At 37.1% G+C, this 23698-nt stretch overlaps 1 long non-coding RNA gene across 1 annotated transcript; it reads left to right on the top strand.

Annotated features, from left to right (window-relative positions):
* The first annotated feature begins 786 nt into the window (after positions 1–786).
* On the top strand, positions 787–20645 carry LOC115429773 (uncharacterized). The gene is made up of 3 exons (XR_003936834.1): positions 787–797; positions 13549–13552; positions 20507–20645. It is a non-coding gene; the product is annotated as an uncharacterized LOC115429773 (long non-coding RNA).
* The last annotated feature ends 3053 nt before the right edge of the window (positions 20646–23698 follow it).

The raw sequence follows: 23698 nt of genomic DNA, 5'->3' as shown, positions 1-23698 counted from the left end.
TACTGATGGAACAGGAGCCGCAGGTGGATGATGTATCTGATTACTGAGGGAGGGGTCCGCAGACACGCCAAAATGGACCAGACCTCCACCTCTGCTTCCTCCTCCGTTTCCATCGCGCATCAGATGAGAGGAGGAGAGAGGAGGAGGAGCCTCAGTGCTCAGGCAGAGGGAAGTGGGCGGGGCTTTGGACGGAGGCGGGTTGTTCATGTTCAAACTTTTACTAAGTGCTGTGAGAAATGCCACATCAGTAGGTATAGCTTTAAGTGATTAACACTGCATGGACTAGAGATGCTGAAATTACACATTTATAAAGTTCTTCTCTTCATATAAATGAAGTGTATTTAATTTGTCTCTTTAAAACAGATGCATGATAATAGATCTAACTTTCTTCATTTTAAACAAATAGTAATACTTTGTTGGTGTTTAAAGGTTCAGACACATGGTACTTCATAGAGTATAATAACTCCTGTCAAACATTGTTCGAGACAGTTTAGTTAGTTTAGTTTTATTTTGAGCACATAGAATCATCAGATAACAAGGAACCATACAACATGGTCAAACAAAATTTTTCGGAGTGGGAAGAAGTATAACTTATGAACTCCCACCCCCATTTTACAAACTAATAATTAAATCAATTCTGCTTCCTTTGCGAACACACTTTTTTTCTGTATATTTTTTACAATAACACAAAAACATCTATACAAACTATTCACATACACTTTTTAGTCACCTCACACACGATCAGATTTGCATAATCAATGCAATTGGTGTGTTTTCATGTACTTACTATATGTACAGTTTGAGTTTCTCATAAAAGTCTTGCACACTGTAAGGCTTGCAATAGTACTTGCCAAATATCTATTCTTCAATGAGGTCTTGCATTTGGAAAATATTTATGGGACGGACAAAATTTGCTAAAACTTCCACAGTTTCACAAAAAAAAAAAAAAAAGTTACTATAAAGTATATTTTTCCAGAACAGATTAACCCTGTCATGAATGAATTATGAGAACCTTAGTCAAGATTTTTTTTCCCTGATTGTTTTTATTCCTCTTTAGGCATGAAAAAACATGCGTTTGAAATTTTTTTGAAAGTTTTTTTTTTTTTTTTTTTTTTTTTTTTGAGTTATATAAAACATGTGTTTAATTTTTTTGAAGCAAAGAACCATGTATTTAAAACCCATTAGGGTCAAAACATGGTATTTGAAATCTCTCTGACGGGACACTTTAGAGACAATTTGACAAATTAATGTTGCTAAATGACCCACATTTTTATTTTTTTAATTCATTTTTGCTTTAGTCGGACCATAAGGGATTGTCCAAAAAAAAGGAGCTACTTTATATTGAAATACATGTTGGAATGGCAATCAATTAAAGTTCGCTCTCAGATGTGACATTACTGTGTTTTGACCCATTATCAGAACTGTGTGACAACTATAAAATAAAAACATTTTTAATGCAGCTAATCTGATATTTTCCTCATATTTTAACATACTTTAATACTAGTTGCAAAAAAAAAGAAAAAAAAAAAACAACAACACAAGTTTTGTTAAAGAAAACTGTTAATTACAATCCAATAACAATTAGCAATAGATTTACACTCATAGATGCTACTGCAGATCAGGTTTATCAAGAACAGCAAAGTTACAGTAATGGTATGAATGTCAGTGTATTATGGGATGATGCATGAGCGTCCACTGTGTTGGCTGATATGGAACTAAAACAATAAAACCCATGAATATATAAGAGAACAGCTGGAGAATAACTGTCCACTGTAGTGACCACTATGCATGAAAGGGTTAAAGACACATCATGGGAAATGGACTTTTTTTTTTCAAATAGCAACATGATATCACAAATTGCATACAGATAACACCACTTTTAATTGGGTGTTATCTGTACATATTATAAGCTTTCAATGTGTTACGCCATGTAAAATAACATGCCATTAGCACGATTAGCAGCTAACACTAGGGTTAGGTGTTATCGATTAGCGGCTAGCGCATTGACACGCCATCAAATGGTGTTAAATAACGCATGGCAGGATGAAAATGCATACGTGTGGCACACCAAATGCAATAAACTGGCATCATATACAACGAGATTTCATGAGATCAGTCTGCAAATAGATTCCTGAGTATTCTGATATTCTCATACAGCACTAAAACATGGTTAGAAGTGGTGAAAACACAACTAGTAGTGTAGACGGATAAGGAGACTGAACTGGGGTAAAAATGATGACATTATGTAGCCTTGTTTGTTTCCCTCAGGACCTATTTATGGAAGTAATATAATTTGAAAAATCACAAGAAATAAATGTAAATATTCACACTCATTTGCTTGATATTTTATGGAATCACACCTTGTTAGGGACCAAGCAGCAAGATGACCAAGAGACAGGACTAAAGTTTCACAAGTGGGTTTTTATTTACCCAAAGTTATTAAAAAAAAAAAAAAAGGATTACAAACGATAATTTTAACAAGTAAATATATAAAAGAGGTCAACATAACAACTGTGCTCAAAAATAATAGCAACTAAGGCTGAGAACACAAACTGAGGTATCAAACAAACTGACAAAAACTGACCTAACAAAATTAAACAACGGGGAATATATATAGTGGTTTGGCCAAATAATGAAACAAACAAGGGGAAAACTAAATGAACACTAACTATAACTAAATACAACTGAAACCCTGATGACACTAAATCCCCCCATGCCGACACAGCCCGTGGTTCTTCCTGATGAGGTGGCTGCAGTATATAGCTCTGCTTCACCCTTAGCCACGCCTTTTTCCCCACAGCAGGATGGTGCCAAGACACTCTACACTGTAACTCAAACACACACACACACAAAAAAAAACAAGGATTAATATAACAAAACAAATCATTTCATTGTCACCCTACACTGTCAATATATGTGCACCTATATCTACAGCGTAAGATTAAAAAATAAAGAAATACAAAATAAACTAAACTGTGTATGTTAAATGACTGACTGCAAATGAAAACCATGTGCTACTAACCAAACTTATAAAAAAATAATATGATATGAAACTAATAAGATGATGGTGTGTTTATGAAGATATTACCCTTGTGTGGCTGTGTCCATCACACACCTACTAATGCACCTTAATGCATGTTGATAACCTGCTATTAAAGAGAAATTAGAGGAGATGAAGAGGAGGTCTGTACTGAGCTACACAATGCAGGATATGGTAGAAAACACAACTGCCCTTTTAGTTTTACTGTATGTATATTATATCTCATTTCTAGTTAAGTCCTTCAACATCTTAAAACCTCTGGACATTTAATAACCAGAGCTTGTTAGTTTCAAAGGTAAATGACAGAATACTATAATAATCTTATGTTTTTATAATCTTTGGCTAGTATTCGTCTTCTGAAGCACAGGTTTGCTAATGTCCTGGCATAAACAATCCCATTTACCTTTACTAAACACAGATTATAAAGTTTAAATGCCTTTTGTGTAAATATTTTAACAACATAAAGTTTCTCCTGTCAACAGAAGTGGGGGCTGTGGTCCTGTTTGTTTTGTACCTTCTGTTTCAACCTTTCTCAAATTGCCTTAAGAGCCAGTTTGCACACTCTAGTTTACGATCAGAAACATATTGAAACCCAGGAGAGCCCAGTAGAAAAATCAAATCCCATCTTGCTCCAGTCTGTAGAAAATAAAGCTTTATTCTGAATTCTAACAACATGTGTTACAGAGAAGCACGTCTCTCAGGACAATCAGTCACTAAGAAATGCATTCACAAATGCATATGTGACATGTCTTATTTCCGTTTTCTTAGGGATTTTGATTTAATTGTCAATGAATAAGTAATCACCATATAGTGCATAATTAATAAGGTGCTCCTGTGTTCCTGCTTAGGGATTTACACTTTCACAACACAAGAACACTGCACAATAGTAGGTGTTATTTTAGTCCGTTTTGTATGGATTAATAATTGTTAACATTAAAGAAGAGATTACTGCCTTAGCAATAACTTTACGGTATGATCACTCAACAGGCTTAGGAGCATTTAGCAATGACACACTGACATGTGTTTCACTCATTTCTATAGAAATAGCAATTCTACTCTACTTTCAAAGGACTATAATTAAACCAGATAGCTTATGAATATTTCAGTGGTTAAAACCAGAATTTTGTAATTAAAGTTGTCATTTAAAAAAAAAAAAAAAAACAAACAAAAAAAAACTCACCTCTATACCAGAGGTACCAGAGGTATGTCATATCATTGGGGAAAATGGGGACACATGATAAGAAAGGGAAAGACATTTTAGAAAAATCTATATTTGTAAAGTTTTGCTCTATTTTGTTTAACATTGTATCTATGCCTAAATGTTTGTATTTCAATTAAGGAGGATATACAAGTATTTATCAGACTTAGTGGGTTGTTTGTACTATGTGTATTTCAGAAAGCTATATTCTATACTACTAGGTCTAATATTACTGTCCTTTTCAAAGGAAGGTTTTGTTGACCCCAGCAGCAGATCAAGGGTTTTACTCAAGTATTAATGCATGATAGATGGATGGATGGATGGATGGATGGATGGATGGATGGATGGATGGATGGATGGATGGATGGATGGATGGATGGATGGATGGATAGATAGATAGATAGATAGATAGATAGATAGATAGATAGATAGATAGATAGATAGATAGATAGATAGATAGATAGATAGATAGATAGATAGATAGATAGATAGATAGATAGATAGATAGATAGATAGATAGATAGATAGATAGATAGACAGACAGACAGACAGACAGACAGACAGACAGACAGACATTTTTTTATTTTCGGACTTATGGACAAGGAATCAAATATGGTAACTTCATTGACCTTGATTTTCTACATGACAATACAAAATTTTGAAAAAATGTACAAATAATACAAGTAATAAAGTCTTGTTATGTCCTCCAATAACACACTAAGGTTGAAATTTGGAACTTCTATGTATTTCTATGTGTGCCCTATAAAAGGTTAAGGCATTTTCTAATTCTAAAAATAAACCTTGATAGATAGATAGATAGATAGATAGATAGATAGATAGATAGATAGATAGATAGATAGATACTTAAATCAAGTTTGTTAGCTGGACTCCTACAATGGCTCAGACCTTATAATGTTGCTGAGACTGTTCTTGTCTTTCACAGACAGCTCATTAGAAAAGAAAAGAAAAAGTTAAAGACTTTCAATAAAAGAACGATAAAAACTGCTTAAAATAGAAAAACTAAAAGGGTCTCTGTGTGGAGTTTGCATGTTCTCCCTGTGTCTGTGTGGGTTCTCTCCAGGTACTCCAACTTCCTCCCACCATCCAAAGACATGCACTGATAGGTTAATAGGTTAATCTAAATTGCCCATAGGTGTGAATGTGAGAGTTATTGTTTGTCTCTGTATGTCAGCCCTGCGATGAACTGGCACCTCGTCCAGGGTGTACCCTGCCTTCACCCATAAGTAGCTGGGATAGGCTCTAGCGATCCCCGTGACCCTAGTGAGGATAAAGTGGGTTCAGAAAATGAATGAATGAACTAAAAGGGTTCAGCCTCCGCAGTAGGTGGGTTCTTTGTTGACCTCTTTTGACTCTGTGTTTTTGTTGAACCTGACCTGAGAATCAAACACAGTACCAAGATATTTGTACATGTGCACAATTTGGACTTCCTCACCATGAATAATGCTAGTTTCAGGGACTGGAATGACCACTGTTCAAACAAAGTAAACCTGTGCAGCTCTTACAAAGTATTAATAGAAAAAATAAAAAAATATAGATTACAAATAAAGGTTCTGATTTGTAGAAGATGTTGCTGAGTAGAAGAATAAAAACAATGTTTTAAGATAATTTTTTGTAAATTTCTTTTTTGTTTCAGTTCTTTGAGGGGCCTGTGTACATAGTGGCACTTTGTATTTACAAGTCCAGTTTTAGGGACACAGAAGTCGAGGGGCATCTGAGAGGGCAAGGCTTTACAGTGGAGGGGCAGCTGCCCTTTTGCCCCCCTGTAGATCCGTCCGGTGTTGACCTACCCAACACGAACTGTCTAATTAAGTATTTGAGTATTACTGTTCTTCTCTGTTAAAGCTGCGTGTGACTTTCGTTACCAGTTTTTCATCAGATCTGTAAAACACAAGTCATAGCCTAAGTATCACGAATCCATAAGTCTTTCTGTGATTACGCACCTGAATCTCTTCCCTCATGGTGAACAATTTCCAAGTGTACTCCACCATAAACACTTCACGCGTTTACAAACAGAGCCGGTAGGTAAGACTTCTGGATTCGTGATACCTAGGCTATTGGGTTTTACAGATTTGGTGAAAAATTGGTGACAAAAGTCATACAAAGCTTTAACTCCTGTTATAAAATGTCATATTTAACAAGTCCCAATATGCACATTTTTAGGATTTTCTTTTCACAGTTCAGCATAACACAAAAAAAAGCGGGGGGAGGGGTGGGGGTGGGGTTCAGAGGGTCAACATGTGTGGTTTTGAAAGTGGTGCAAATGCTGAATTATCAGTGTAAAACCAGTGATGGTACTGGTAGAGAATGCTGACTCCAGTTTGACTTCCACTAAACTTCTCTCAAGAAATACAGAGTCAACCTTTTTTTTTTTCTTTTTCCTGGAAGTCATTATGGTCTCATACACTTTATTTTGACTGTGTAATAAGTGCTCTGGTGGTTCTTTATTGCTCAGTTGAAACATTTTGAAGACTAATAGAAGATTGTCTGTAGTGCAGGGTTTGAGTGACAGTTGAGTTTGACAGCTTGCTCCCTGCTGGGTTGGACTTTTGGAGATTCTGTTCAAGGAATTAAACTTTTTTTTTCCCCAGACAGCTCTACTGTAGTTTGGTTAAGAAGTTCCACTAACAATACCATTAAAATAATGTTGTGGAATAGTTTCATGAAAGGGTTGTGCAGTGGTGCAGTGGTTAGCACTGTTGCCTTACAGCAAGAAGGCGGAGGGAGGGGTGGAGTTTGCATGTTCTCCCCATGTGTATTGTTGCTGGGTACGATTGCCTCTTCCAGTCGCCCAAAGACATGCACCTTAGTAGGTGAACTGTTCTAAATTGCACAATGGTGTGAATGTGAGAGTGATTGGTGGTTCATCTGTATGGTATCGGTCCTGCGATGAAGAGGCAACATGTCCAGTGTGTAACTGGGGTGGACACCAGCACCCCCATACCTATATCATCTTCCACCTCCATCAAGAAATTCACATTAAATCAGACACTCTGAATAAACTTAGATATTCTCAAGGTCAATGTCAAGGTCAAACTTATTTGTATAGCACATTTACAACAACCAACGATGCCCAAAGTACTTTAAAACTATACTAAAAAAGCCAATGCAGAAGTGAAGAACACCACTAAAACAGTAAAAGCAAATACAACAGGCAAATTAAAACAAAAACAGATAAAATGTCCTGCTCAACTTCATATTCTGGTGTAAAATATAGTTACCTCTGGCTCAAAAAAGCCAAGATGGTAATGGCCACAGTGCAAACTTAAGGCTTCAGAATGGTACTCCTAAACCCAGCGGGTGTTGTCTCAGTGCCTATGTTCACTTCGTTTGCTTAGTCTCTGAGATTAAATGTAATTTCAAGATCTACTTTGACCTTTTACAACTTCTCCTTATGGATCACATTAGACATCTCTTCATGCAGACGTGTGGAGGAAGTGATGTCATATCTATTAAATTCAGTCTTATCACTAATATTAATCTTTCAGTGCTATTAGACGGGCCTATGTATTATAGATGTGTCCTGACTCAGGAGCTGCACAGAATTTAAATCTCTGTGCTTGCCAAAATGGAAACTGCTTAGAGTGTGTTTTACCTGCAGATCCCACATACTCAGGTCAAATTTAATCTCCCTTTTCATTTTCAGCTCAAATCAGGTCGTCCCAGCTCAGGTCCCAACTGGAGAGCATTTAATTACTCTCAATTACTGTGTACTCAGGCGTGTAAGAATATCCCTTTGCCTACCTATTATTAACCTTGACTTACCCACTGTCCCACTGCTGACCTGATCTGTCTGTCTCTATTCAAAAACACGGCCAACTCATTTTTACCTCAGATTGACACAATTAACTCTTTGTTATGTATCTCTGATGCAATGATTGCTCAAAAAACTGCACTAAACCAACACTGTCTCCATGTTCACATTTATATTCGGTATTTATAGTTCAGAAGTAAGGTGTTAAGTATCTGGATGTAGAAGTCATAATGATAAAAAAAAAAGTTAGTATGGAATTCTGGACCTTTCTCACGTAGCAGAAAAAGAAAAACCATGAAATTTGTAAGAAAATCTATAGTTAGCTTAGCTGCTTACTTTTACCTGACTAGTATTCTAGAGGCAACAACCCTAAGCAGATAACAGTGTAATCCTCTACTTGGATGGAAAGTCATTTTTGGTAGGAGCCCATTTCTGAGAAAAAGTTCACACAGTGTACCGTCTGGAAGGGTATCAGTGGTAATGTTCCTGTTCAGACAAATCTTAAAGAGTTCAACTTTATAAAAGGTTATACATGCTGCATTTTGCATGCATTTTTTCCCCAGATATTTTAGGAAACACAAAAAACTTTACCAGAAATTGAGTCTTTGACGATTTAGGCAAAAAAAAAAAAGAAGAAGAAGAAGAAGAAGAATTTTTATCAAAAAAATACTTAGGCAACTATTTTGGGAAGGTGACAATATATGGCAATGGCTACTGCCACAGTACTGTGGCACAAAATATGGGTTTGTCTATTGCCACAGACCAATCAAATGTTAGCATTTGTACTAGAGCCAATCATGGATACTGTTACATGAACTCATTATCCTCTTGTTGCCATAGTACTGTGGTGATATAAGGCATATACATCAGTGCATTCTTTTGTGCATTTTGCTACCACAGTACTGTGGCAATTGATGGAAGAAACAACAAATTAGTGATAGTACATAGTATAGAATAGGAATTATTGTTCTAAATACTCTATTTTATGGTGTTCTTTGCTCTGTGCAGTGAGTGAAATTGGGGCCGGAGAAGGTGGGCGTTGTCAGTTCAGCGTCAGTTGTGTGTTGAGTGCTGTGGTCTGAATTCTGCACTCTGAACATTACCAACTGAGCTAATCTCTGCTGTCTTTAAGTCCAACCTATTTGCTATCTGATTGCCTGGGTACTTTTGATCTACCAGTCTAGACATGATATAACAAGGGCGCTGATTGACTCTGTGGTAATAAACAAACCGATATTTCGTGCCACAGTACTGTTTCAGTAGCCACTTCGATATGATATTCATAGTTATGTTTTCATTAGTGGACAATCCTTGTGTCTTTGCTACTTCAGAAAGTGCCGTTTACATTTACAGAAGGAATAGGGTTGTCTCTAGAGTCAGGACAGAAATTCAGATTGGACTTCTTCTTCTTCCCTTCCTTCCCCATTGTATCTAGGGTGGTATCCAGCCCCAGATGCATTACTGTTCCACTATGTTTCAGTCACATTTTACCCCCAACAGTAAGGGAAGGAGAAATGAAGGCTATAGACTTTGTTGTGATCTATATCTTATGCACTAAGGACCACATTTACCAACACAGTGCTGGAGCCAACCTGCATTTGGCACCCAAAAAACAAATGTTGACTTTTGCAACTGGCCTGCTTGCATATACATTTATAATAAATTCCCATTATTGAGTGCAAAATTTATGGAGGAAAGTTTGTTAATAACTTGTGCAAAGTAATTTCTATTGATTTACAAGGTTTGTCACTCTGAATTTACTGCTAATTGCACCAGTATATGATACAGAAAAAAAACTGTCTAAAACCATTTTGCACTTGATATGGTGCATGGTGGAAGAGAAAAAAATCTTCTATACACATTATTTTATCTGGAATCGCAGATGATATATGAACATATAGAGCGACGGGACATGTTATAATTAATTTGCTGGATTAGGTCAAAGATGACGTAGAGCCTCAAACTGGAAGGAGTCATACAGCACCTGCTGCAACAGGTCTCTGAGATGCCACCTACTGAAACAACGGTATTTTCAAGAGATGTAGTCTCAAGAAGGCAAGCACAGGTCTGAGGCATTACTGGGTGTCCCAAATGTTCCAGGAGTGATTTAGGGGACCCATGATGAAGTCATCCTCCAGATAACACAAAAAACCTACTCCAGAACAGAAACCACATGCACACTGTCAATATTCAAGTCAACTTCATCACCCACTTGAGCAGCATCAAATTCCCAGGATGTGTTCACAATGCATTTGTTTTCAGAAACAGCAGCCTGTAAGTGAGAGGGAGGTGCTGGTTATTACTTTTGAAGAATTAATATTTCAGGTTTTAATAAACTGTTACTCTCTAGGATTGAAGTAGTAGTCAGGAGTAGAGAAACAGTATAAAGAGACCCATACCAGTACACTGAATACCATTCAGTGGACTTTCAGTGTGCTCAAAAGCCAAATCCAAATACTGGAACAAACCAGGGGAACACTTCTTTACAGCCCAGAAAAGTCCTGCCAAATAGTTGTGGCATGCTGCATGGTGCACAATATTGCAATGCACTATGGGATGCTGGCTAATGAAATGGAAGAGTTGAGAAACAGAGATAAAGATGCTGGGCTGAAACTTCAAATAGAGTTCAGAAGTATATTTCAAGGAGACCAGCAGTGTTGGATGTGAAAGTCAGAACTTTGAGTATATTTATTACTTATAATTTGGGTAATAGAATGAATGTACGCTCCCCAAAGGCTGCTGAAATGATCAGAACACTTCTGATGTCATTCAGGGTGTTTAACACTTGGATCGATTAGAGCAGTTGTTCCAAAACCAGTCTTTGGCTTGGTTCGATTGGGCATCTGTGAAAACAGTAATCGCACTCCATCTCGGAACACAGCAACCGAGCTGAGACTGTTTGGAAGAGGTTGTCTCAGCTCGATTGCAATTGCTCTGCAGAGCAGTTCATTTACAGTATGAATATGACCACAGTGATAGAAATAGACAACTACAGTTTTCTCTACCACTCTGGGTATAATACTTTGCAATGTCGCAAACATTACCATAAAGCAGAGCGTCTCTATCGAAAAAGTGCTGCTGCCAGATGTAAGCTGACAGTAGGCTAATGAGCTTATTGAGCTTCATACCTTTCGTAAGCTGCCGGATAAGCAAATGGAGAAAATGAGTCGAGGAGCAATTTGGACGGAGGAAGAGATAGAATGCCTCATTGGCATTTGGGAAGATGAACATATATTGGAAATGCTCAATAACACGCACAAAAACTCTGAAGTATTCAAGATTTTCAGCGAACGCATGAAGGAATGTGGCTTTCACTGTTCCACTGACCAATGTCATGCCAAAGTAAAAAAAAAAACTAAAGCAATGCTACACAAAAGTACGGGACAGCCTAGGCAGGAGTGGAAGTTCACGGGAGGAGAAAGACAAGTTTTTTTGGTTTGACAAAATTAACAAAATCCTTGGAACTAAACCTGTTGTTACTCCTGTAGATATAGTGGAGTCCTTCAGTGATGACAGCTTTGCCTCTGTGTCCACTTCCACCACGACTGAAGTAGAATCAGATGTTAATAAGTATCGTATTACAGTTAGCTATAAGTAACCATCGAATGAACCATTGAAGTAATCATTCAGTGGTGTTGGGGGCATGGAGCAGTGTGAACATGAACTGAAACAAGGTGATGCGCAACACTGTAACACACTGGAATACATTACTCCCTGAATCAAAATGAAATTCAGGTATGAAAACACCCTCAGAATCATGATGACTTTGGATTGTCAGAGGTGTTTGAATTACTCATATTACTGTAATAACTTAAATCAGGGGTGTCAAACTCCTTTGCTTTCAGGGGCCACATTCAGCCCTATTTGATCTCAAGTGGGCCAGACCAGTAAAATAATAACAGTGAAAAAAGTAAAATAATATTATCAGGCTTACATCTACAAAGCTTCCATAAAAATCCGAATAACATGAACAATTTGAATAATCTTAAGAAAAACGAGTGCAATTTTAATAATATTATGCCTCAGTTTATTAGTTTATCATTTACACATGTGCATTATAGTTGCACAAAACATTTAGTAACAGGCAGAATATTGGTAAAATTGCCTTTACTTTTCTTAATGCATTTCTGTTTGTTCATATTTGTTCAGGTTTTTCACATTTTTTGTAAAAGTATAGTTTGGTCATGTAAACATTATCATGTAATTTTACTTTTTTACACCAAAAAAACAAAGAGAAAATTTGGGGTTGTCATTATTTATAGGTTATTATGATAATATTTCACTGGTTCTGACCCACTTGAAATCTAATTGGACTGTATGTGTCTGTATGTGGAACCTGAATTAAAATGATTTTGACACCATTGATAGTTAATATCTTCAGTGTAATTTTTGCATTTCACAGATTCATCCCACGGGCCGGATTGGACCCTTTGGAGGGCCAGATTTGGCCCCCGGGCCGCATGTTTGACACCTGTGGCTTAAATGAATAGTTTGTCTTAAATACAGTGGAAGCAACACAAAAAATGAAAAGTTGAAATATGGTGAGAAACCAAAAACTATTTATTGCATTTCTTGCTGCTTTCACCTTCTGTGCCCCCTCTTCTATGCTGCACTCCCAGCCATAACTGCTCTCTGGAGCTGGTGGTGGGGGGGTCATCCTGGGTCATGTGCTGCAGGATGTGCACCAGGGAGTCGTTGGTTCTCCACTGAGCCTGGAAAAGAGCCCCAGTTGACAAAGAGAGTCTTGTCACTACTCTGACCAGCTGGCAACTGTGTGCAACTAGTGCATGTGTGTCCCCTTATGTCCAGTAATGTCACAGAGACGACCCAAATCTTGCCTATCAATTTTGAAAACTCCTCTGTAATGACCATTGCCTGTTCTTCCAGTAGTTTTAAGTCAATGTCTGCCAGGGCTTCTTGATCAAGGTCAGTGGCAGCTGAATGCAGTGGCTGGATGACTGCAGAAAATGATGTTTCCCATGTCCAAATTATTAAGTTACATTAGTTTAGTAAATGCATAATGTCTGTGCCTGACCTTTTAGAGGTAGCAAGCATTTCAGTTTGAGCATGGAACAGTCATTTACCTGTAACACTCTGCTGGCTCACCTCCAGTGAGTCAACACCATCCAGCCCTATAATTTGTTTTATGGGGAATGCTTAATGGAGTCAGATAGTGGTCAGGGGGAGGAAATGCTTCTGTCTCCTTCACCAATGCTTTACTGAAGACCACTTTTTCTTTTGTAAAGATCATGCCATCTTTTTCTGATTTCCTCGACAGAATTGCTTATACTTCCTACTGCATTCACCTTATCAAGAATACTATACCAAATTCCCTTTTTTTTCTGTAAGTGGGTTGAAAATTTGGATTTTTACTTGTGGTGTGATTGCACCCTCCTCCACTAATACCTCCAATTCTTCTGATGAAAACTTTTCCTTCCTTTGTCTCCTCTTATTTTCCAGTATGCTGCTATCAAAATGAAAAGTGCACAAACCCACTTACTGCCTCATCCAGACTTGTGCAGATATTTTGCAAGACAGATATGTGTCTCTACAATCTAAAATTTGTGTATATGTGTGGACAAGAAAAACAGAGATTAGAAAATGATGGCATCACTTCCCATTTGTTGTTATTGTATGTTTGTTACTGCTTTGTGCAATGAACCTTCACCAGAAATAGTCTTGATACACTAATTCTTTAGTGTTTCTTACAATGATGTACACATTCTTGAGTGTTTTTGATATTATATTTTGTCTTTTTAATTGTATCTAGTTGACAACCACCTCTAATCTTGAATCTTGAAACATCAAATCCAGGTATATAAATCAGTGTAAAACCTGCAGTAGATTGAGGTCAATGTGTATACCTTGGGGAGACCAGACCACACTGGTGTTATTTCCAAATCCACATCATATAAGGAATAAATTTCAACAACCCGAACTCAAACTCCACTTAAGTTTAATATGACTTGTTGCTGCTCATTTTCATGACAGATTAAAGTGTCTGCATCTACCATGCATATATTATACTTCTCTGATTTCAGGCCACTTCCTGCACCTGTGCATCTGTGGTGTCAGTCAATTACCTCTTCCCTGATTCCATGTACCTGCACATTCTGTGTGTGTGGTCGTTACTTTGCATTTTGTTGGTAGATCACCTACGAAAACTGGCCACTCCCTTCAACACTTCCTCTGAATTTAGGCCTTACAAATTTACACTGCCTTAATGAATCAGACAATATATATTTTACTGACATTATACATTTTGTTTGCTTCATAACTGCAGGACTGACAGCAAAGTAATATATAATGAATGCAATAAACACAGCATTTCACTGTTTTTGTTATTGACATTTGTTGCTATTCAGTATATAAGTATAGTATAGTATAGTATAGTATAGTATAGTATAGTATAGTAATAGTATAGCATAGTGTAGTATAGTACAATACAGTATAGTATAGTAATAGTATAGCATAGCATAGTATAATATAGTATAGTATAGTAATAGTATAATGATAGTATAGCATAGTGTGGGGGCAACTTTTCCTTGAAGTTGCTGAAGGTTCGGTGGAGATTTGACTCACGGTTCACAAAAGCACTTACAGAGATCGATCAAATTCCTTTCTTGATGGTAAATTTATTTAAAAAAGGCAACAAAAATCTCTCTGTGGTTTACTCAGACACAAAAGCTTCCCCCCGCTGTCCTCTCTCTCCTGATTATAATGGGAGGAGAAGGAGGAGGGAGGAGACACCCAGCGCTAACTATTTCAAATATTAACAATCAAATATAGAAATTATAAAGAATTATCACACAAAACTGGTCAAAATATAAATTAATTAATTTCCTGAATTATGCAATATGTCTCCAACACATAGTATAGTATAGTATAGTATAGTATAGTATAGTATAGTACAGTATAGTGGGGGCAGCTGTGACCTAGATGGCTTGAGAGTTGGCTGGTGAGTCAGCTTGTGACTGAAGGGTTGCCAGTTCAATTCCCTGGACTGGTAGAGAGTTGTTGGCTGATGTGCCTTTGAGCATTTGCTCCCCAGGGGCCTGACATGGTGAGCCCACTGCTCCTAGCATGCAGTGTGTGTGATGCATGATCTAGTGATGGGTTAAAGACACACTGTAAAAAATAACCTGTAAAAAACGGAACTAGTCCGGCAGCAGGGGTGCCGAAAAAATACTTTTAAATAACGGAAAATAACCATCTCATAAAAATACAGTAATTTTCCATAATTATTTTTTTTTTTTTGCCCTAACTTTACATGAGATTTAGCTTTTTTTTTTTTTTTTTTTTTTTTTTTTTTAACTTTTTAATGTTTAATAAAGTTTACATCCAACTGACTCTGTAAAGCCCTTTGAGATAACCTTGTTGTGATATTTGGCTATACAAATAAAATTGAATTGAATTGAATAAAGAATATTTACATGTATTAAAACAATCAAATTACATATATATATATACATATATATATATATATATATATATATATATATATATATATATATATATATATATATATATATACACACACACACACACACACACAGGGTGGGGAAGCAAAATTTACAATGAACATTTAGTTGTTTTTTCTCAGCAGGCACTACGTCAATTGTTTTGAAACCAAACATATATTGATGTCATAATCATACCTAACACTATTATCCATACCTTTTCAGAAACTTTTGCCCATATGAGTAATCAGGAAAGCAAACGTCAAAGAGTGTGTGATTTGCTGAATGCACTCGTCACACCAAAGGAGATTTCAAAAATAGTTGGAGTGTCCATAAAGACTGTTTATAATGTAAAGAGGAGAATGACTATGAGCAAAACTATTACGAGAAAGTCTGGAAGATACTATTAAAGAAGAATGGGAGAAGTTGTCACCCGAATATTTGAGGAACACTTGCGCAAGTTTCAGGAAGCACGTGAAGGCAGTTATTGAGAAAGAAGGAGGACACATAGAATAAAAACATTTTCTATTATGTCAGTTTTCTTGTGGCAAATAAATTCTCATGACTTTCAATAAACTAATTGGTCAAACACTGTCTTTCAATCCCTGCATCAATTTGTTTTAAATTTTAAATTAACAGTTTAATCTAATGAAGAGAAAAGAAATATTTCTGAAATTATGATACATTTGGAAATGTATTTTAACTGTATTTTTTGTGAAAAACAAAATCTTTTTAAAAAATGGAAATTTTATGGTTATTCACAGTTACAGTTTTTTCATGTTATTTTACATTTGACATGTAAAATCACAGTCTATTTTTGTACTTTCATTGATATTTTCCTGTATCTTAAAAATACAGGAAAAATCTGTAAAATAAACAGTAAAAATTCTGTTAAATTACAGATTTTTTTTACAGTGCAGAAGATGAATTTCGGTATGTGGTGCATGTTTATGTGTGTGATAAACTACTACAAACAAAATAAAGTTTCTGTTCTATTGAATAGTATAGCATAGTGTAGCATAGTATAGTATAGTATAGTATAGTATAGTATAGTATTGTACTACTACTGTTGTTGTTATCTGTGTTGTATAACGTTACTGTCTTTTTCTTGTTACCTCCGCCATGGAGGTTATGTTTTTGCCAGGGTTTGTTTGTCTGTCTGTTTGTTTGTCTGTCCGTTAGTGTGCAACATAACTCAAAAAGTTATGGACAGATTTTGATGAAATTTTCAGGGTTTGTTGGAAATGGGATAAGGAAGAAATGATTAACTTTTGGGGGTGATCGGGGGTGGGGGGGCCCACGGGGAGGCCCACTGATCAGCTTTGGCGGAGGTCTGCGCTCTCCGAGTGCTTCTAGTAATGTTATGTTATCTTTTTCTTGTATGTTATGTAATGTCTTTTTCTTGTGATGTTTCATTCAGTGAAGACGAATTTCCCCACGGGGACCAATAAATTAAATCTAATCTAATCTAGTATAGTAATAGTATAGTCATCCCTGTACAGCATATTTTCTTCCTGCTCCCTTGCCCATGTTACTCTTAAGTTTAACATGCCATTCTCCCAAATGTCCCACAAACTGAATTATTCAGTGTATAGCTGCATAGCTTGTCTGCTCAGCTTTTATTGTTTCCAAGGACAGGAAAAAAAAAAAAAAAACACATCCAACTGTGACTAAAGTTCATCTACCCTACACCAGAGCTAACCTGCTCTGAAATCAGGCAAGTGTTCCTCTGGCTCCAGTTCTAATCTGATCCCCTCTGTACCATGAATATCTACGCACTGATGTTCAGGTTTACACCATAAATGAGGCTTCATTTTTACATTTTGAACTCAGAATGATTGCTCCTGTCTGGTCCCAAGTGCATGACGAGTTTTCACAAAGCCACGTTTGCATAAGTGCACCAGTATGAACCCGAAAGTAATTTTCTTTTCATTTTTGTTCTCTTTACCTGCAAAAAATAACTCAAATTTACTGGATTGTGGAATTTACCAAGTTGAGAGGCTATTATGACAAATGGTGGTCAGAGAATAACCCCCCGGGATGCATGAAGAGAAAAAGAAATAAAGACACTGAAGCTGGAATAGACAAGGGAAGAGTATGAAAGAAGGAGAGTTGGAAAAAGAGGGTTGGGGTGGGGGAGTCCAGAGAGAATGGGAGATAGTTTGAAGAGGCAAATACCCACAGTTGGTAGCAGGAGGTGGGAGGATAAACAACAAAGAGAATCTTTCCCTGGCAGCAATGAGAGTGAGCAAAAGTAAAAAATACAGAGAAATAGAGGCAAGGATCCAGCTGAGTGTTTAAGCAAGGGAGGGAGGAAGCAGAGTGAGAATAAATATGCTATTCCCCTTGTCGCTTTGTCTTCTCTCTGTTGTGTGGGAGTGATGGAGGCAGGGAGAGAGACAGAGGTTGTCTATGTTGTGCAGCTGGGGGGCGGTCAGAGGAAATTTGTGTTACTGTTTGAGCCGCCCATATGTCTTCTGACATGTAACAGCATCACTGTCACTGATAATCCTTAGTGAGATTTGGATATTTGGATGTACGTACTGTAGATTTGCATGGGCATGTGCAAGCAAAACAAGACATTTTTCTTGTTATTTGTTTGTTCATGCTTGTGTAGATTACCAACAGCCACATCATTAGGCTCCTAATGAGGAACACTATTTCATACACTTTTCTAATCGCACTGGGTTGACAATCCACAAAACTAACTAAAGGTTGCCCGCTGCTTTTAGTCATGAAGTTGCCACTAATTTAAATATAGTTTTTAAATTGCAAAAGGACAGAGAACTGCATAGTTTGTAATAAAGAAGAAGCATGACCAAGTTTTCCCTTAGACTGCATGCTAATGTAATACCATATGACTGCAATATGGTGTGGGTAAATTATGTAAAACAGTCATCTGTACTTATTGCCCTCTAAGTATGACAGGATAATATAACTTAAGATCAGTGATTTTCAATTTCTTCTGTCAAATGTAGATTTTAAAAATTGAACAGTAGAACATGAAATTAAACTTTAATCAACACAAAATTAGCTTCAACTCTCTGTACAATTTACATTTTATCTTATGTGCATGTTCCCTTTTTTGAGAACACAATTAACTTAAGAGCGTAATGTTCAGTTCCTCTTGTGTAAATGAATAAACCCATATGCAATGATATAAACCATCGGCCTGGTAATTAACTTTTGTAATATGAAAAATATATCTAATTACTCCCTAATAAATTCACATTGTGGTTATTGCCAGAAGGGTCCTAACACTAAAACATGACAAACACTATCTGTGATGCACCCATAAAAAGTCTATTCTTTTCTGTCTAAAGAACTTCTTACAATACAACGCCGGTTAATGAAATATTTTGTAGTCATTACTCAATAAATCTGAGGGGGAAAAATGGTAAAACTGCATTGAAAAATGCTCTATTTCTCTAAGCCGCCTTAGCAGTATTTTTAATAACTAAAAGTTCAATATGGTGGGCAGTCAGTGCCTATCATCACTGAGCAAACAGTGGTGAAAACTGCAGTGCAAAACCTGCATGAACACACAGTCTAAGAAAAAGAAAGAGAATCATTGCTACAAGGATGGTGAGCATACTAAAAAAGGGAAAACAAACAAAGTATAAAGAAAATGGAAGCAGGCTTTCCAAATATTAGAAGCACAGGGGGAAACTGAGGAATGCATGCAAATGTGGTTCTTCTTTTTCTTTTTTGAGCTGGTGGCTCTCATTACCACTTATTAGCCCCAGTCTACATTAAAACAGCTCCCTCATTATTTTTGGGCCACTGCATTAATTGGGCTGTAGCTTGTGCAATGTCTCACTAAACTTTACTGTAAACAGTTAGAGTTTGAAGATGTATCATTATTACAGAGGATTATTTTGGCTGCTCTTCCATTCATAACACTTGCGTGCATAAATAGATGTGTCATTGAATCTGCAATGGTTTCCTATCTTAGAAATATGGAAACGTCATTGAAAATGCAGGAACTTGTGTTAGAAAAAGACAGGTCAAGTTTTAAGTGGCTGTTACCAGTCATTTCTAGGGGTGGGTGGGAGTGGGGGGTTCACATTCATTACCTGTAATACAAATGACAGTGCACTGCATTAGTGGTAGAGTTTAATAGGTGATCTGACTCTCCTTGCCGTTGAGGTTATTTATAAACATGTTTGCATGTAAAAATTGATTTCATACCTGTAGGAAAGCGCACCACATGTTTTTAATAATGCATATGTGTAGGCATTCTCACCATCAGCCAATTTGTGTTTTGGGAATAATGAGGAATATGTGTGTGTTGCATACTGCATACTACAGCATCATGTTTCCCTAATCAGGGAGAAGGTGTGTAGTAGGCGGTCCAAATGGCCACTGAGGCCACAGTGTGTCTATGATGCATACTTCTGAGCACTGATGTTTTGAACACTGAACTGTAGCTGCCTTCAGGGGAGGTTTCTCTGGATTTCATTGACAGGTGCAGTTGGTTGTTGTCACAGCCGCAGATGCAGTCTTATCTGAACCAGCCTGGGACTAAAATAATGACCTGCATAGTACGCATGTATCTGCTTCACATAGTAAGACAGTAATATTAAATGTTTTGTTCCTCATGGGGTCATGCCTTCATGCAAATCAAATCACATGTAATTAAATATACAAATGCTTTGAGGAAACACCAAAGACCACAGTAGACATCTGCATCTTATTCAACTGTCTAAAAGATGGTAGGAATATTGACCCAGTCTGCCATTTCCCTCTACATCTACAAATTCATGCATGCATTTCCTGTTTAACTGCAATCCCAAGCGAACTGCATAATACACAGTTAATGTGTGCACAGCTGGCCAATAACTAAACTGACACACTATGTTTTGCAATGAACTGATTATACTATCTGAGTTTATGGCTATATAACATGCACAGCTAGTTCCCAAACCTGAACGTCTTCTGTGCATTCATTCTCATGTGACCTATATCATCGACCGACGGATTTGTGCCCCCATGAGCTGCAAGAGAAATTCATCCAAATATCAAAGTCAAAAAAGTCAAAGTCAGTTTTATTGTCAGTTTTTGCCATATGTGCATCGCATACAGGAAACTGAAATTACAAGACTCTAAGCCCCATGGTGCAAAGTGAACAAAGTAGAAAAACAAAAGCAAAAAGTATCAAAAAATAGAATATAACTATAACCTATGAACACTAAGCAATGTAACTATAGACATAAAATTTAACAGTGAACAGCAAGGGGTTGAGGAGACAATAAAAAGACAATAAAGATGCAAATAGTGAAGTTAAACAGATTAGGTATGGTTAATAGAGGTTATTGATTTACAGTGACTTATCCAATATGTGCAATATGCAATAAAGTGGCAAGTGGCAGGACCAGTCCCTGAGATCAGTGTGTGTGTGGGTGGGGGTGGGGGGTGGGGGGGCAGTTTAGTTTGGATGTCCTGATGACAAGGGGCTGGGGGGTCAGAGTCCAGGGTTTGAGTGTGTGAGGGTTAGAAGGGGGGACAGACCAGGCTTCCTGACAGCCTGGTGGATGAAACTGTCCTTCAGTCTGCTGGTCCTGGCTCAGAGACTCCACAGTCTCCTCCCAGATGGCAGCAGACTGAAGAAGCTGTGACACGGGTGGGTGGGGTCAAAATATAGCAGATAAAGTTAAAATGCACAAATTGTATTTCTCTTTTTAACTGCTTCTTGGTTAGTGTTAGGAATAGGGATGAATATCATTACATACTGCTTATAGACACAGTATTTTAATGGTATTCTTATCAGATTTTTGTTAGGTTAGGGTTACATTTCAAATGACAGAATAATTTAACTTGCTGCTAGCGTATATTTAGTCTGTTAAATGTATGCTGGTAGCCTTTTATACACAACAATCACAGGCCAGATCAACCAGCGGTATATTTTTAACCCTGTAAAGCCTGAACCATTGACTCATTGACAGAAAAATTCCAGTTCTTTGAACCTGGAGCCTTTATTGGTCTTTCTGAACAACCAAAAAAAAAAAATGTTCAAATATCAATTTCCATGTAGGAGTTTCAATTTTGTATCATATTTGATACATCAGGTCTCAATACTCAAATATTATTATTTCTGAACAAACAAAAACACAAAATAACACAAACATGTCTAACAAGTTGGTAATTCCTTTTCAAAAGTTCTGCCTCCTTCCTCATTATTTAATCTCGTAGTGTCACTGGAAAGGCCTCTGGTGAATGAATTCCTCCCCCCTGGTGGATTATCCATGTATTGCATGTATCTAATTGTATACACCAGGTTTAAAAAAAAAAAAAAAATCCCATTGCTCATGTAGAGGGCTTCAAAAGTCATATCAATGGCCAAAAAATAAAACCTCCTATCTGCAAATTTTTACATTTTGAGTTTTCACATTAAATGGTGAGAACAAGGATGACTCCACATTTTCAGTCTATCTGCAAGATAATCCCACCCTTTCTTATGACACTGAGGTCCTCTGACAACAACAAGAAAGATCATACTATAATAAAACTAAACCATCAATCAATCAATCAATCAAATTTTATTTATATAGCACCAAATCATAACAAAAGTTATCTCATGACACTTTACATATAGAGTTGGCCAAAACCAGACTCTAAGCCAATTTACAGAAACCCAACAGAATCCTCCAGGATCCACGTTTTTTTTGTGTGTGTTTGTTTCCTGAAAAAAGTGATTTTTTTCAGATAGGTTTTTGTATTTGCCATCGATATATCAAATATGATACATTTGGCGTTATAGGGTTAACAGTCAAAGTCTGCATTTCTCGTCTGCAGTACTCGACAGGTTTTTGGTATTGCTCATTTTTCCACCTGTTAGAGAAATATAATATTAGACTATTCTCTGGAAATACCAGGTGTCCAGAGCACGAGTCATGGATGGGTTGTGATGACATATCCTATGAGAAAGCACCCAGGATATGTCTACCATTTCTTCTCTATCTACATGTTTTCTGTCTCGTGGTGCCGGTTTGGGACCAGAGCAGCCTGTTGTCCTGGGGAGATCGGTCCATAGTGTAGGTGGGAGAAGAGTACAAACGCGGTCACTGAACCCATGCATCACTGTGTTTTGGATACCGAGGCCAATGGTGAACTGGGTCAACGTCATTATGTTTGGACACTTGGACCAATGATTGTAATATCCATATTCTTTCACAAGAATTTAGACTTCCTGGTGTTAGTCAGTCAACTGCTGCACCCTGTTGTATGTACTTGACTCCTTGCCGCGAGCAAAGTCTTCTGATTCCAGAATCCAGTGTCTTGATTCTTACATGGTATCTCAGAATTTTTCTATCACCACCCATATATGTAAATTTGTTGACTTGTTACCCCATATCCACTAGTGAAGAGTCCACTTTCCTGCATAGTTCTCAGTGAACACTGGTTGCTATCTCTCAGATGTCTGAGTTTAAGCTGCAGTAACACAGAGTTGCCCTCTGCAACCAGAGTCCAGGTCTACCATCTGGACTGAAAACTGTAAAAATGCATCACACTTAAGCATATTATGGAGAAACAGAGTTAGTGAGAAAAGTTTGCAAGAAAACAGTTATGCTGCTGCAACACATAGAATATCTTTGTTCTATTTTTCTATGAAAACTAATGTTGGAAATTATCGATGCTCCTATCTTTATTATTAGGCCCGTTATGTACTGCATTTCAGTACCCATTCCTAGTTAGACAAAGACCATAGTTAAGGATACAGTTAGCATGTTATAACGGCTGTGGTTAACAGTAGCAATTACATGGTTATGATTAGATTAAGGTGCAAAAACAAGTTGATTAGAGGAAGGGAAAGATTGTGGCATCAGTTAAAATAAGAGTTACATGACATTTCATCTAAACACACAAGTAAGAGTTAAAGGTGATAACCTTTACTTGTGTTTGAAACAGGAGAAAAACATTGAACTCCGGTGTCTAAATCAGTACATTTTCTTTATTCTACTCTCCCTGATCGCCTCTAAGTACGGAGAGACTGCCCTTGCTTTATCTAGTTGCTTAAATGTCACAATAACATATTTTGGAGTCGACTAGATGATGATGCTAAATAACCAGATGTTACTATGGCTCCTAAAAGATGGGTTTCTCAAATGGCTTATTAAACAGAATTCAACAAAGGAACAAGCCCAAAGTATATAATTTCTCTACTAGTTAAAACAGTCGATGCAGGCCTTGTAAACTCTTTTGCAATCCCTTTTGTGATCGTTCTGTTT

This window comes from Sphaeramia orbicularis, chromosome 12 (genome assembly GCF_902148855.1).
Source record: "Sphaeramia orbicularis chromosome 12, fSphaOr1.1, whole genome shotgun sequence".
NCBI lineage: Eukaryota > Metazoa > Chordata > Actinopteri > Kurtiformes > Apogonidae > Sphaeramia > Sphaeramia orbicularis.
Note: the sequence above shows the minus strand (reverse complement) of the source record. Positions and strands in the feature narration are given on the sequence as shown.